This window comes from Elephas maximus, chromosome 2 (assembly GCF_024166365.1).
Source record: "Elephas maximus indicus isolate mEleMax1 chromosome 2, mEleMax1 primary haplotype, whole genome shotgun sequence".
NCBI lineage: Eukaryota > Metazoa > Chordata > Mammalia > Proboscidea > Elephantidae > Elephas > Elephas maximus.
In genome coordinates this window covers 166,856,409-166,870,232 of record NC_064820.1, presented here as the reverse complement: position 1 = coordinate 166,870,232, position 13,824 = coordinate 166,856,409, and the positions used below count along the sequence as shown (strand labels likewise).

At 42.4% G+C, this 13,824-nt stretch overlaps 1 pseudogene; it reads left to right on the top strand.

Annotated features, from left to right (window-relative positions):
- The window catches only part of LOC126067215 (proton-coupled amino acid transporter 3-like), a 44,921-nt pseudogene extending 32,217 nt beyond the window's left edge, over positions 1-12,704 (top strand).
- Positions 12,705-13,824: the final 1,120 nt, after the last annotated feature.

Sequence of the window (13,824 nt, the reverse complement as noted above, 5' to 3'; positions counted from 1 at the left end):
GTTTCCGAGGCTGTAGTCTTTACGGAGGCAGACTGCCACATCTTTCTCCCTCAGCTGGTGGGTTTGAACCACCTATCTTTCTGGTTAGCAACCGAGCACTTAACCACTGCACCACCAGATCTCCTGACCACAAACTTAGTGTTTTAAAACTACATAAATTTATTATCTTACAGTTCTGGAGTTCTTACTGGGCTAAAATCAAGGTGTTAGCAGGTGTCTAGTGCTGCTATAACAAGCATACTACAAGTGGATAGCTTTAACAAAGAGAAGTTTATCCTCTCACAGTTCAGGAAGCCAAAAGTCCAAATTCAGGGCGCCGGCTGTCAGCTCCTGAAGAAGGTCCTTGTCGTCAGTCTTCCCTTGGTCTGGGAGTATCTCAGCACAGGAACCTCAGGTCCAAAGGACCTGACTAGGAGATTCTCCATGCAGGGACCCGGGGTCCAAAGGACGCACTCTGCTCCCGGCACTGCTTTCTTGGTGTTATGAGGTCCCCATGTCTCTCTGCTCGCTTCTCTCTTTTAGGTCTCAAAAGAGATTGGCTTAAGACACTATTTAATCTCATAGACCTCGTCTATATAACTGCCACTAATCCATTTCATTACAACATAGGGATAAGATTTACAACACACGGGAAAATCACATCAGATGATAAATTGATAGACAATCATACAATACAATACTGGGAATCATGACCTAGCCAAGTTGACAGATGTTTTGAGGGGAAACAATTCAATCCATGACACAGGGTTATGCTCCTTTCTGAACATAAAATCCATTCAACAAAATCCATTTTCTTTCCTTTTCCAGCTTTTAGAAGTTGTCCATAGTCTTTGACTCATGGCCCCATTTCTCCATCTTCAAAGCCAGCATATCAAAGCAAGTCTTTTCCATGTTACCGTCTCTCTTTTTCCACTTTTTAGGACCCTTATAACAATGGGCCCAGCCAGATAACACAGGATAATCTCCTTATTTTCGGGTCAGCTAATTAGCAACCTTAATTCTATCTGCAACCTTAATTCCCTTTTGCCATGTGACATAGCATATCCACAGGTCCTGGGGTTTGGGGCATGAATATCTTTACACCAAAAAAGTAAACCCACTGCCTTGAATCAATTCTGACTCATAGTGACCCAATAGGAGAGGGTAGAACTGCCTCATAGGGTTTCCGAGGCTGTAAATCTTTACAAAAGCAGACTGCCACATATTTCTCCTGTGGAGCAGCTGGTGGGTTCTTACCGCAGATCTTTTAGTTAGCAGCTGAACACTTCTGCCTGCCATATGGGGTTTATTAAAATAAGCATCCCTTCAAACCCTCATGGACTCCAGGCTTTCTGGAGCCATGAAGGCTGGATGAATCCCTGAAACTATTGCCTTGAGATAGCCTTTAAACCTTAAACCAAAAATATCCTCTGAAGTCATCTTAAAACCGAGCAGTAGTTTAGTTTAACTACTAAAGAATGTCCGCCTTGAGCATTGTGCTTTTTCAAGATCTACCTATATGGGATCAAATTGACAAAGCAATTCCAAAGACAGGAAACTTAGGGGGCAGAGAGTTTATGTTAATGGTGGGAGGAATAACTCAGTGGGTTGCACAACTCGAAGAATGCAATCAATGTCATTGAATTGTACATGTAGAAACCTGTATTGGCATATGTTTTGCCGTGTATATTCTCAACAACAACAACAAAATAGGTAAAATTAAGAAAAAAGAAAGTGTCCCCCCCCCCCGCCCAGATCCATGATAGCTGCTATAACAGCTACTGGACTGCACAGCCCTGAGAGAAGCGATGGGAAAGAGGTGATAGAGGCCTGAGAAAATCAGGAGACCTGAATTCTCATCCTGGGCTGTGCTACTAATTTGCAGAGCGGCCCTGGGCAACTCCTCAGGAGAAAGATGTGTCAGTCTGCTTCCGTAAAGATTTGCAGCCTTGGAAACCCTATGGGGCACTTCTACTCTGTCCTATAGGGTCGTTATGAATGAGAATCGACTCAACAGCAATGGTTTTGGTTTTTCGGGTTTTTGGGGGGGAGAGGGCAGGAGGTGTTTAAGGTGAGAGGGCTGATTGAGCTCTATCTTATGAGTACTCCTAACACTGACTATCTCTGTTGAAGTCAGGTGTTACACGGCTTCTTACCAGGCAATGATTTGAGATGACTTCTACGCCCTGGCAAAGCCAATTCCCTTCTTCCATCCCTTTCAGGGAATCCCAGATCCCAGCAACTTACCCTTGATGACAAGCTGGAAGACCTTCTTGCTATTCTTTGGTACTGCCATCTTCACATTTGAAGGTGTTGGTATGGTGAAGTTGATGTGGGTTTTAAGTAAATGATTCCTGGTGCTCTTTAGGACAGCTGCTTATTGTTCAGGTGCCTAAATAATGGTATTTATGAAAAGTATAGAATATGATCTTCTGGTGGAAGAGAAAGTTGGTACCTTATCAGGGGGTGCCTACCACTCCATACACTGCACTAAGCCCTAGGACAGAGTTTGAAAATGTGGATGTCTACAGGGACCAGGCAGATAACATAAGTGAGTAAAATGAGCTATGGAGTTACAACAGGGAGGGGTGGGGACTGTGGCAAACTGGAGAGGATATGTCTATCTCAAGGGAGCAGGTGCTACTCAGTTCCAACCAATCATTGCCATGGAGGTTTCTGAGCATTGTTGTTGCCACCTCTCCTGATTTTTCAAAGAAGACAGAATCTGGATTTTGTGCAAATCTTTCTGATTTTCTAATTTGGCAACTAATTTAACATTGTTTTAAGAAGCAAAAACACCATGCAGATCAAACAAAATGCAGCCCAAAAGTTTTTGACATCTACACTAGGTCATTGAAAGATGATAGAATGAGGGAAGGACAACACACAATACTGGGGAAGTCGGCACAACTGGACTAAACCAAAAGCTAAGAAGTTTCCTGAACACAACCAAACACTTTGAGGGACAGGGTAACGGGCAGGGGTCTGGGGACTAAGGTTTCAGGGGACATCTAGGTCAATTGGCATAACAAAGTTTATTAAGAAAATGTTCTGCATCCTACTTTGGTGAGCGGCATCTAGGGTCTTAAAAGCTTGCAAGTGGCCATCTAAGATGCATCAATTTGTCCCAACCCACCAAGAGCAAAGGAGAATGAAGAAAAGAACACCAAAGACACAAGGAAAATATTAGCCCAAGAGACAAAAAGGGCAGCATAAACGAGAGACTACATCAGCCTGAGACCAGAAGGACTAGAGGATGCTGGGCTACCACCAGTGACCGCCCAGACAGGGAACAAAACAGAGAGTCCCTGACAGAGCAGGAGAAAAGTAGGATGCAGACCTCAAAGTCTAGTAAGAAGACCAGACCTAATTGTCTGAGACTGAGACTGGAGGGGCCCCAGAAGACACGGCTCCTGGACTCTCTGTTAACCCAGAACTAAAATCGTTCCTGAAGCCAACAATTCAGACAAAGATTAAACTGGACTATAAGACATAAATTGGTACTCGTCAAGAGTGTGCTTCTTAGTTCAAGTAGATACATGAGACTAAATGGGCAGCTCCTGTCCAGAGGCTTGATGAGAAGGCAGAAAGGGATAGGAGCTGGTTGAATGGACACGGGAAATCCGGGGTGGAAAGCGGTAGTGTGCTGTCTCATTATAGGGACAGCAACTGGGTAACATAATAATGTGTGTATAAGTTTTTGTATGAGAAACTAACTTGAACTGTAAACTTTCACCTAAAGAACAATAAAAAATTAAAAAAAAATAGAATGGCTAAACTTAAAAAGACTGACCATACCAAATCTTAACAAGGATATGGAGTAGAACACTCATGCAGTTCTGCTGGACGTGTAAAATGGTACAGGCACTTTGGATAACAATTTAGCACTTTTAAAAGTTAAAAACATACACCTACCATTTGCTCCAGCCATTCTGCTCCTAGGTATTTACCCAAGAAGTATGAAAGTACAAATCCATACAAAGACCTGTACGCTAATACACTAACATTCGTAGCCGTTTTATTCATAATATCCAAAAGCTGGAAACAACCCAAATGCCCATCAACAAGTGAGTAGATAAACTGTGGCACATCCAGACAATGGAATACTACTCAACAACAACAAAGACCAAACCATTGATAAAGCAACAACATAAATAAGTCTCAAAATAATTATAAGTGACAGAATTTAGATCAAAAAAAAAAAAAGAGTACGTAGTGGGTGGTCCATTTATTAAAAATTCTAGAAAATGCAAACAAATCTATGGTGACAAAAATCAGATCAGTATTTGCCTACAGATAGGGATAGAGAGGGTGGGGTGGGATAGGATGAAGGATGACAAAGAGACACAGGAAACTTTTGGGAGTGATGGATATGTTCACTATCTTGATTATGGTGATGATTTCCTGTGTGGGTTGTGTGTATGTGTGTTTGGGACGTGTGTGGGATCTTATCAAATTTATATACTTTAAATATGCGCATTTTATTTTTCGGCAATTGTGTCTCAATAAGACTATAAAAACTAAGCCAATAAGATGTGGGAGCTGTCAGAGAGTTCTCAGTCTAGCAGAGGAGACAGACCCATGTGATCAACGTAGGAGACAGGCAAAGGATTTTAGAATCAAAAAGTTACGCTCAAAGGCATAAGGAGGGTGTGATTAATTTTGCCTGAGGAGAGGAGGTAAAAATGATCTCAAAAAGGAAGGTCTTGAAGGCTGAGTGAGAATTTAGGAGAAGGGCACTCCTGGAATACAAAGCACAAGAGAAGACGGGGGTGGCGGGGGTAGGGAGGGATGTACAGGGGTGGAGAGGCCACTCCCTGACTTGAGCCTACCTGACAAAGGAAGTCTGTGCTTGTTGGGAACTCTGCTCCTTCACGATGTGCCACATCGCTTCCTACCTTTTCTTCCCCAACCTCCTTTCATCTCGAGGTTCTACTCCTCAAAAACCAGAGGAAACATCCGCAGCAGTTTTCCTTTGTCTTGTACTTGGCGATGTCCCTCGTCATCATCCTCTACATCTGCCTGGGGACACTGAGCTACATGAAGTTTGAGTCAGGCACCCAAACCAACATCACCCTCAACTTGCCCAATTGCTGGCACACCCTTGCCTGCTGGGGTGTGGGGGCAGGGGAAAACAATAGAATGTGGCATTGCCTTAGGTAATCACTAACGAATATTAATCTCTAATATTAGTATTAACTATAATAACAGCTAAATTTGATAATCCAGGCACTGTGCATTATCTCATTTAATCCTCACAGCAGCCCTATGAGTTAGCATTTTTATTATTGACCCCATTTCATAGATGAGAAAGTTGAGATTTGGAGAGGCTATACCCTGGTGGGAAACCCTGGTGGCGTAGTGTTTAAGTGCTACAGCTGCTAACCAAAGGGTCGGCAGTTCGAATCCACCAGGCACTCCTTGGAAACTCTATGGGGCAGTTCTATTCTGTCCTATAGGGTCGCTGTGAGTCGGAATCCACTCGATGGCAGTGGGTTTTTTTTTTTTTTATATACCCTGGTGGCGTGGTGGTCAAGAGTTCGGCTGCTAACCAAAAGGTTAGCAGTCCGAATCCACCGGGCATTCCTTGGAAACCCTATAAGGAAGTTCTACTCTGTCCTGTAGGGTCGCTATGAGTTGGAATCGGCTCAACGGCAACGGTTTTATACATAACTTGCCCAGCTCGCGCTGTTTATAAGAGAGAAGCTGCTGAAACTTGAACCCAATCTGTCTGGCATTAAAGTGCAAAGGTCCTGAGACAGGAATGATCTGGGCGTGTTGGTGGAACAGAAACAACAAAGGGTATGCCTCTAGAGTAGTGGGCGAGGGTCCCACAAATGGACCTTCTTTCAGGTCCCGGATACAGAACGCAGTCTAGGCTACCAGTGCTATATCCCAGGTGGATATTTGTCTGGAGTTATTGTATTTGACCATTCATTCAAGAAACATTTTAGGGGCTGGCAGTATTGGGTGCACAGTGACAAAGCAGTCAGGTACCCAAGTGTTTTAAGAGCACAAGCTCTGAAGCTGACTAATGAGATTTGTATCCTGGCTCTTCAATGACTTTGAACAAGCCACCTTACCATTGCACATCTGATTTCCATCCTCTGTAACGTGAGGATAATACTAATGCCTATCTGTGCCAGTCAGAGTCTCTGGGTAGCACAAATGGTTAAGTGCTTGGCTACTAACTGAAAGGTTGGCAGCCTGAGTCCACCCGGAAGGCCTGGCAATCTACTTCTTAAAGATCTCAGCTATTAAAAATCCAGTGGAGCATAGTTCCACTCTGACATACAAGGGGTTGCCATGAGTTGGAATCAATTCCACAACAACTGGGTTTTTTTTTTTTTTTTTTTGACTGCACCCATCAGGATAGGCTAGGCTATTCTCCAGTAATAAACAACTCCAAAATCTCAATGGCTGAACACACAAATGTTTAATTCCTGCTTGTGCTACATGTCCATTATGGGATGAAACCCTGGTGGTGTAGTGGTTAAGGGCTACCGCTGCTAAACAAAAGGTTAGCGGTTCGAATCTATCAGGTGCTCCTTGGAAACTCTATGGGGCAGTTCCACTCTGTCCTGTAGGGTGCCTATGAGTCAGAATTGACTCGACGGCAATGGGTTTGGTTTTCTGGTTTGGGAATCAGCTTTCCACCCCCACTCCAGGACCCAGCTGATGGAGGACCCAGGCTGGTGGAAAGACCACTCTGAAACGTTGCTGGTTGCCATGGCACTGAGAACACAGTTACTCATGCACTTTGTTACGAAGCTGGTAACACTTCACCTGGAAGTGGCACACACCTCATCCGCTCACACTTCACCAGCCAAAGCAAATCACATGGCCATACCTCACTCCAAGGGGGCAGGGAGAGAGGCACCATTCTGCCATGGGCCCAGAAGACCTGGGAGTACTTGGTCAACAGCACCAATGACTGCCACGCTACTTCGTGGAGTTATTTATTGTGAGGATTAATTAGTTTAATACACATAAGATGCTTAGAAAGTGCCTGGCACATAGTAAGCACTCACTGAGTGGTAGCCTTTGTCATTGTCATGCATCCACCTGGTCTTGGTGTTTCGAAGGTAAGCTAATGAGGCCTTCATGTCCCACAAGATCACAGCTGTAAAATGAGAAAAACATCAGTAGCCGCACCTGCCTCACAGTTTTGTGGTAATGATTAGATGAGGTAATAAATGTGGGATCTCTTTGAAGCTGCAGAGTAGTGCACACAAGTAAGACATCATCCTAATATGCTGGCCCTCATATGGGGCAAGTCGGGCTGCCACTAGCTACCTTGGGTAGGGCGCCCTCCTTCCAAGGCTTCAGCTGGAAAGAGTGGGGATCGGGAGCCACGAGGGATTCACACCTGGTCTGCATCTGTCTGGTCATCAGATTCACCTGGGAGCTTTGAACAAAGGCCTCTTCCCAATGGGGGCGGGAGGAGGGGGAAGACCAACAAAAATGGGCAAAAAGCATCAACAATCAGTTTACAGGCAAATTTTTAAAATGGCGTTTTTTTTAAAGGTGCTTTTTCTCCTTTATAATAATAGAAATGCCAGTTTAAAAGAAAAAGACACATAATGGCAAAAGCATGTGATCACACACTGCATTTTGGCAAGGGCATAGGGAAGAGGCATGCTCACACACTAAAACAAAAAATGGGCAGTGTGTCAATAAAAAAAAAAATTTAAATCATATGCTTTTACTCAGCATTTCTACTTCTGAGACTGTATCCTATATGTGCATAACCAAAACCAAACCAAGCCCATTGCTGTTGAGTAGATTCTGACTCATAGCGACCCTACAGGACAGGGTAGAAGTGCCCCCATACAGTTTCCAAGGATCACCTGGAGGATTTGAACAGCTGACCTTTTGGTTAGCAGCTGCAGCACTTAACCCCTACGCCAGAGATGTCCTTTGTGGCATCGCTTACTTGGCAGAAGTCTAGGAGTCATCTAAGCATTCATTTATTGGGGACTGGTGAAATTATATGACGATACCCGTGCAACTGATTTATCAAGCAGTTATTAAGTAGAAGAGGTAGGTCTAGGTATATGGATTAGGAACATCCTCGAAGAAATATTTAATTTAAAAAAAAGTATAATAATGTGTAAAAGATGCTGCCGTTTGAGTATGTATATGTCTGTATCTGTGTGTGTTGTGTGTATGCATGTGTCTACGTGTGTGTATGTGTGCCTACGTGTACGTAGGTGTGTGTGTATGTGAGTACTTGGGTATGTGTTTATGTGAGAGCATGTGCGTGTGTGTGTGTGTGATAAGTGTGCACCTACATTCTGCATAAACTTGCATATCCACAGGTTATTTTGGAAGGGCTAAAAGGAAACTATAAAAGTGGTTGCCTAGGAAAAGGGGAACTGAAGACTGGAGGTCGAGAATGGAAAGGAGGATTTTCACTGCATGACTTTTATTCTGTGAATTTTATTCTCTGCAGGGATTACCTAAAAAAAAAGGCATAGATTCTTGGGCCCCAGGCCTATAGAATCACAATCCCCAAGAATGTGCACTTAATAAGTTTCCAAGGCAGCTCTGAAGGCCAGTGTGGCCTGAGTCATTGCAAGCTGGCCAGTTCCATAACTCAATGATAACTCCCGATTTCTGAGCAAGGAGTGAGCCTTTCCCAGGGAGCCACATCCCATTGCACGACCTGTCTGCAGATTGTACCAGTCAGTCAAGCTGATGTACTCTATTGGCATCGTCTTCGCCTAGGCCCACCAGTTCCATGTCCCAGCTGAGATCACCGTCCCTTCACTGTCTTCCAGGTGTCAGAGAACTGAGCACTGTTTGTTTGTAAACCTGTCTATCCACACAGCCTTCATCTGTCTGACCTGTGAGTAGGATAAAAGGACACTCTTTGTCCAAAACCATGACTGGGAGTTACAATGGCACCTACTTCACCATCATTGGCTCTGCCACTTGCCTTGTTACCTTGGGCGAGGCACTTCACCTTCTTGAACCTCAACTTTTTCACCTGGAAAAATGGACTTAGCACAACTACTACATAGGAAACATTACAGTAATCTCAACTGCCTACACATAAAAAGTACACATAGGCTGGTTTATGGGTGAAAGAAATATCATTCAGTCACTCATCCATTCATGTAACATATAGAGTGTCTCCTATATAACAAATAGTGTACTGACTGTACCTAGTACTCATGACAGCCTAGCAAAACAATATTATCAATTAAGAGAACTGTGGCCCAGAGAAATTAAGCAAACTGCCTGAGTCATGAAGCTAGTAAGTTGCAAAACCGAGATTTGAACACAGGCTGTATAGCACCAAAGCTTGTCTTTCCATGGTGCCACACTGCTTCCTGTCATAAATTAAGGTCAAGTCCTGGATCATAAAATAGTGTTTAACCATATGGAAAACTTCAGGGGGTTGAATTGTTATTGCTGAAGATCATTTTGGAGTATACTCTTCTCTCTTCGCTTCCTTTCTCCCTCCTTTTCATCCTTTCTTCACTCTTCCTACTGTTTATTCATTCACTCATTCATTCTATGTTAGGTGCTGTTGTAGGTGTTTGGGAGAATCATGAACAAGGCTTAGAAAAGTCAGAAAAAGTGCCGCAAGAGGAATGAACAGAGGAACTAGGAATGTTTTACCTGGAGAAGTGAAAGCTCAGGGGAATTTCTATATATGTCCTCAAACACCTGTGGGATTATTTTCAAGAGAGAGACCACATTTAGCCTTAAAGTCTCCAGGAGTCAGGGTTTAGTGTTGAGGGAATTAAGCCTTATCTCAAGGTCAGGAGAAATTGTGTAACTCTTAGAGCTATCTAACAGAAGAACATGCTGAGATAAGCTTCCCATAACCAGAGTCCTGGAAGCAGAAACTGCACCCTCACTTGGTTTAAGGTGTGATCGAGGGTTCCAAATTTGTATCAAGCCATCAAGAACTTGTAAATAATATCATTTTAGAAATATTCCTGATAAAAAAAGTGTTTAAGTCGAAGAGAAAGGCTGAGTAGTTCAGGCCACTTGGGACCAGGGGAGGCATGGCTAGAGAAGGTTGGCCATCTAATGACCTGTCCTGTTTCTGGTATATGCTGAATGACCACTTCCTCCTCCTTTATCCATCCATCAATTCCTTTACCCTTCATTCATTCAACAAACATTTGTTAAGCACCTCCTTCATGCTCAGCATTGTACTAGTCACAATAATGAAGAATAGTCCTTGCCCTCACTGGGCTTATGGTAGAGTGGGAAATACATACAAGGAAATAACACAGTATGATGAGTGTTAAAATAGAGGTAAACGGAGGCTACCCTGAGAGCACATAGGAGAGTACTATAACTCAGCCTGGGCCAGGTCAGAGAGTCCTTACCAGTGAAGTGATATTTCAGTCAGGGGCAGATTAACCAGTAAGCAAGGTACACATTTGTTTAACTGTGTTTACTTACTAATCTGTAGTGCACAATTTCACACGAGTTTCACTACATCTTTGTAGTGTACAAGTGAAGTTGTACGCTACGGATTATTAAGTAAGCACAAGTAAGCTCATGCATACCTTGCTCATTGGGTAATCTGTGCCTGATTTCACTTACTACCTAAATATAAGTAGGAGAAAGATGGAGGAGGGAAGAATGTTACAGATGTAGGGAGCAGGCTGTGTACAGGCCTGAGGCAAGTACTTGCATGTGGGCCCTTGGAGAGCTAAAGCAGTGCAGAGTGATGAGAGTTTAGGGCAGAAAGTTTTACAGGGCCCAAGATCTAAGAGACCTTGTGCTAAAGAGTGTTGGCAATAGGGAGCCATGGAAGGACTCTCACCAGATCGCTTCCTTCTTAGAGCATCCCTCTAGCCTGCCTTGCATTATAGACTTTTTGAACATATATCTTCTCTGTCCCTTTAGTGTGAGCTCTTCTGGAGGATGGATGCTGATTTTTCTCTGCACCTCCAGTAAGCAGCTCATTAAATATTTGATGAAGGAAATCTGTGGATGGGGATCATCCCATCTAAGAAGCGATGGACCCCAAACATGACAGCCTCTTTCATTGTCCAATTGGATATGTTGGAGCAACTTCAGAAAAAGGTGATGTTTTCTTCAAGATCTGCCAAGCTAGTATGGATGCTTTCCAGTTTTTCCCTAGCTTGTTCACAGGACAGTCACATAATTGTTGAAAATTAAATCACATAAATTGTGTATTTACTCATTCAAACATGATTGAAATTGGATTCTCGTGGAAAATTCATGGAACATATTCATCGCAAGTATACAAGATGGAGATTTAGGAGTGTTTATAGAAAAGAAGGAATGGGAGGTGGGCAGTGTAATGCTGTCTGCACTTCTTATATTCTGCTTAATTACTTGAATCCTTCTGAAAGTAGGAAAACAAGTGATTGAGGTTCTAACAGCAGCTGAGCCATCTCTCTCTCTTTTTATCCATTCTTGCTTCTAGACAGTGGCTATATTACTTAGGTAGTACCAAGGTTGACTCTGTCTCTGCGTGAGATTCAAACATTAATTGAGCGTCTACTCTGTGTCAAGTTCTTTCGTGTGTGTGTGTGTGTGTGTGTGTGTGTATATATATATATATATATATATATATATGAGACGGCATGGTAGAGTGAAAAGGACCTTAGAATTCTTAGAGTGGGCATCATAATAGATTCTCAGCTCAGCTCTATATGACCTTGGTAAGTCCTGTTCCCTTTGTTTTCCTAGATTTCTTCCAGATGTACAATGAGGAGATTATAATTGATAAATGGTAGAGGAGTCCTTCCAATAAATATAATCCAATAAAAATTATATGTGAATGGACTCCAGCCTTTCTGGATCCATGGAGGCTGGATGAACCCTTGAAACTATTGCTCTGAGATAATCTTTAAACCTCAGACCAAAAATATCCCCTGAAATCTTCTAAAAACCAAACAATAGTTTAGCTTAACTGGTAAAAAAATGTCTACCTTGAGCATTATGCTCTTTTAAGAACTATCTATATGAGATCAAAGTGAAAACAGATTAGAGTTGCTCTTGTCTCTGCCTTAAGGGGAAGAGACTTTATGTTAATGAGTAAGGAACAACTCAGAGAAGAAGGGGTGAGAATGGTTGCACAACTTCAGAATGAAATCAATGTCTCTGAATTGTTCACATAGGAACTGTCAAATTGATGTATGTTTTGTTATATATTCTCAGCAACAGCAACAAAAAAATAAATAAAATGTTTTTTAAATTATATGTGAAAATCCAGCAAATAAAAAGGAGAGTATTTGCTTTGTTTGGTGTCAAAGTAGGGGTGGGAGTCCAGTCATGGTGTCTGATCTACTGCTCAAGCCATGGTGGGCTCCACCCCACCTCTCCAAAGCAGTCTTTCAGCCATCTGTGGAATTCTAGGACTCCAAGAAAATGCTTTGTTTCTGAGCTCCCTCTTGTACAGACCTTTAGTGATTCTAAATTTCTTGTCTCATTACAGATGTCTCAGCCAACTTCCTCCTTCACCTGGACCTGATCATCTACCTGGTGGGTTCCATGAGTAGCTGCGCCCTGGCCCTCATCATCTCTCCCTTCCTGGAGATCCTTACCTTTTTACCCTGAAGACATGAACTGCATCACCATTGCAAAGGGTATCATGATCACCATTGTGGGCCTTTTGGGGTGTATATTTGGCACTGGGTTTATTTGGGACATACCAAGCCCTGTATGAACAAACCCAACCCATCAACCATCTCACGGCCAATGCTACAGTTATCTGTGTGTAATTATCTATTTTTATTCTCATAGCTATCCATTCTTCCCACCCCCAATTTGTCTTTCATTGTGGATGATATATACGTTCATCAAACCCCAACATCTCTATATTAACTAGTGGCTTCTTTATCCTTCCAAAAGAAATGTAGATGACCTGAGTTAGTGCTGATGCCTCTCAGGGTATGCCTTCTTTGGTTTCATATTTCTTTGGGGGTCTTTTGTACCCCTGAACCAATCTCATTCTACCATTCCTATATCAACCTTACTTAATGGGAAAAGGAATACCATTCACTCATGGTATTCCTGGAAGCAGAGACCAAACACGAATGCAAGTGTAAAAGCAATTGCTCTCTCTATACCAGGGCAGATGCTCTTAAGGTATCAGATTTAGAAAAGTGTGTATCAGAGGAAGGGAGTTTTCTATTTGGATATTATCATAAGTGGAAGAGTCACGGAATCAGAGCAAAAATAAACCTTAGTAGTAATTTTGTCCAATCACCATCTCTGCCATCATTTTCCAATGGGAGATTGGCCAATTCTCTTTCATCTTTGGGTCTCAGTTCCTTGTCTATGTTAAGAAGTTTGGATTAATTGATTTTTAAGGGTTCTTCCAGCTCTTACATTCTGAAAATAAAAAAAATTGGAATTAATGTATCTTCCAACCAAATGCGTGAAAATAGATGGGTTTCCATCAGCAAGTTAACCTGTTACCTTGGAGATATAAGTATACCAGAAAGCAGACTAAGAGATAAGAGCATCTTTCTTGGCAATCCTCTATTACAGTTCTGTCTTTCAGCAAAACTTACATACCTGTTAATACCTCAATGTTATGATTGTTTCCTGTGTAGAAGGAGATCACCTCTTTTTCTTCTCTGATATCTTCAGACAACTTAGAGCTGATTTATGCTGAAACAGCTGGGCCAATTTGGGGGAAAAGGATTTCATCATGTGCAAGGCTACTGACCTACTTTTTAAAATAATACTTAATTTGGGGAAGAACAAAAACAATCTTACACTCTGTAGATGGGAAGTGTTCGTTGTTGTGGCTTTTCTGAAACACAGTTTTGCAATACAAAAGTCTCAAAATATGTAGTCCTCTGACCTACCAATTTCACTGTTGGAAATTTATCC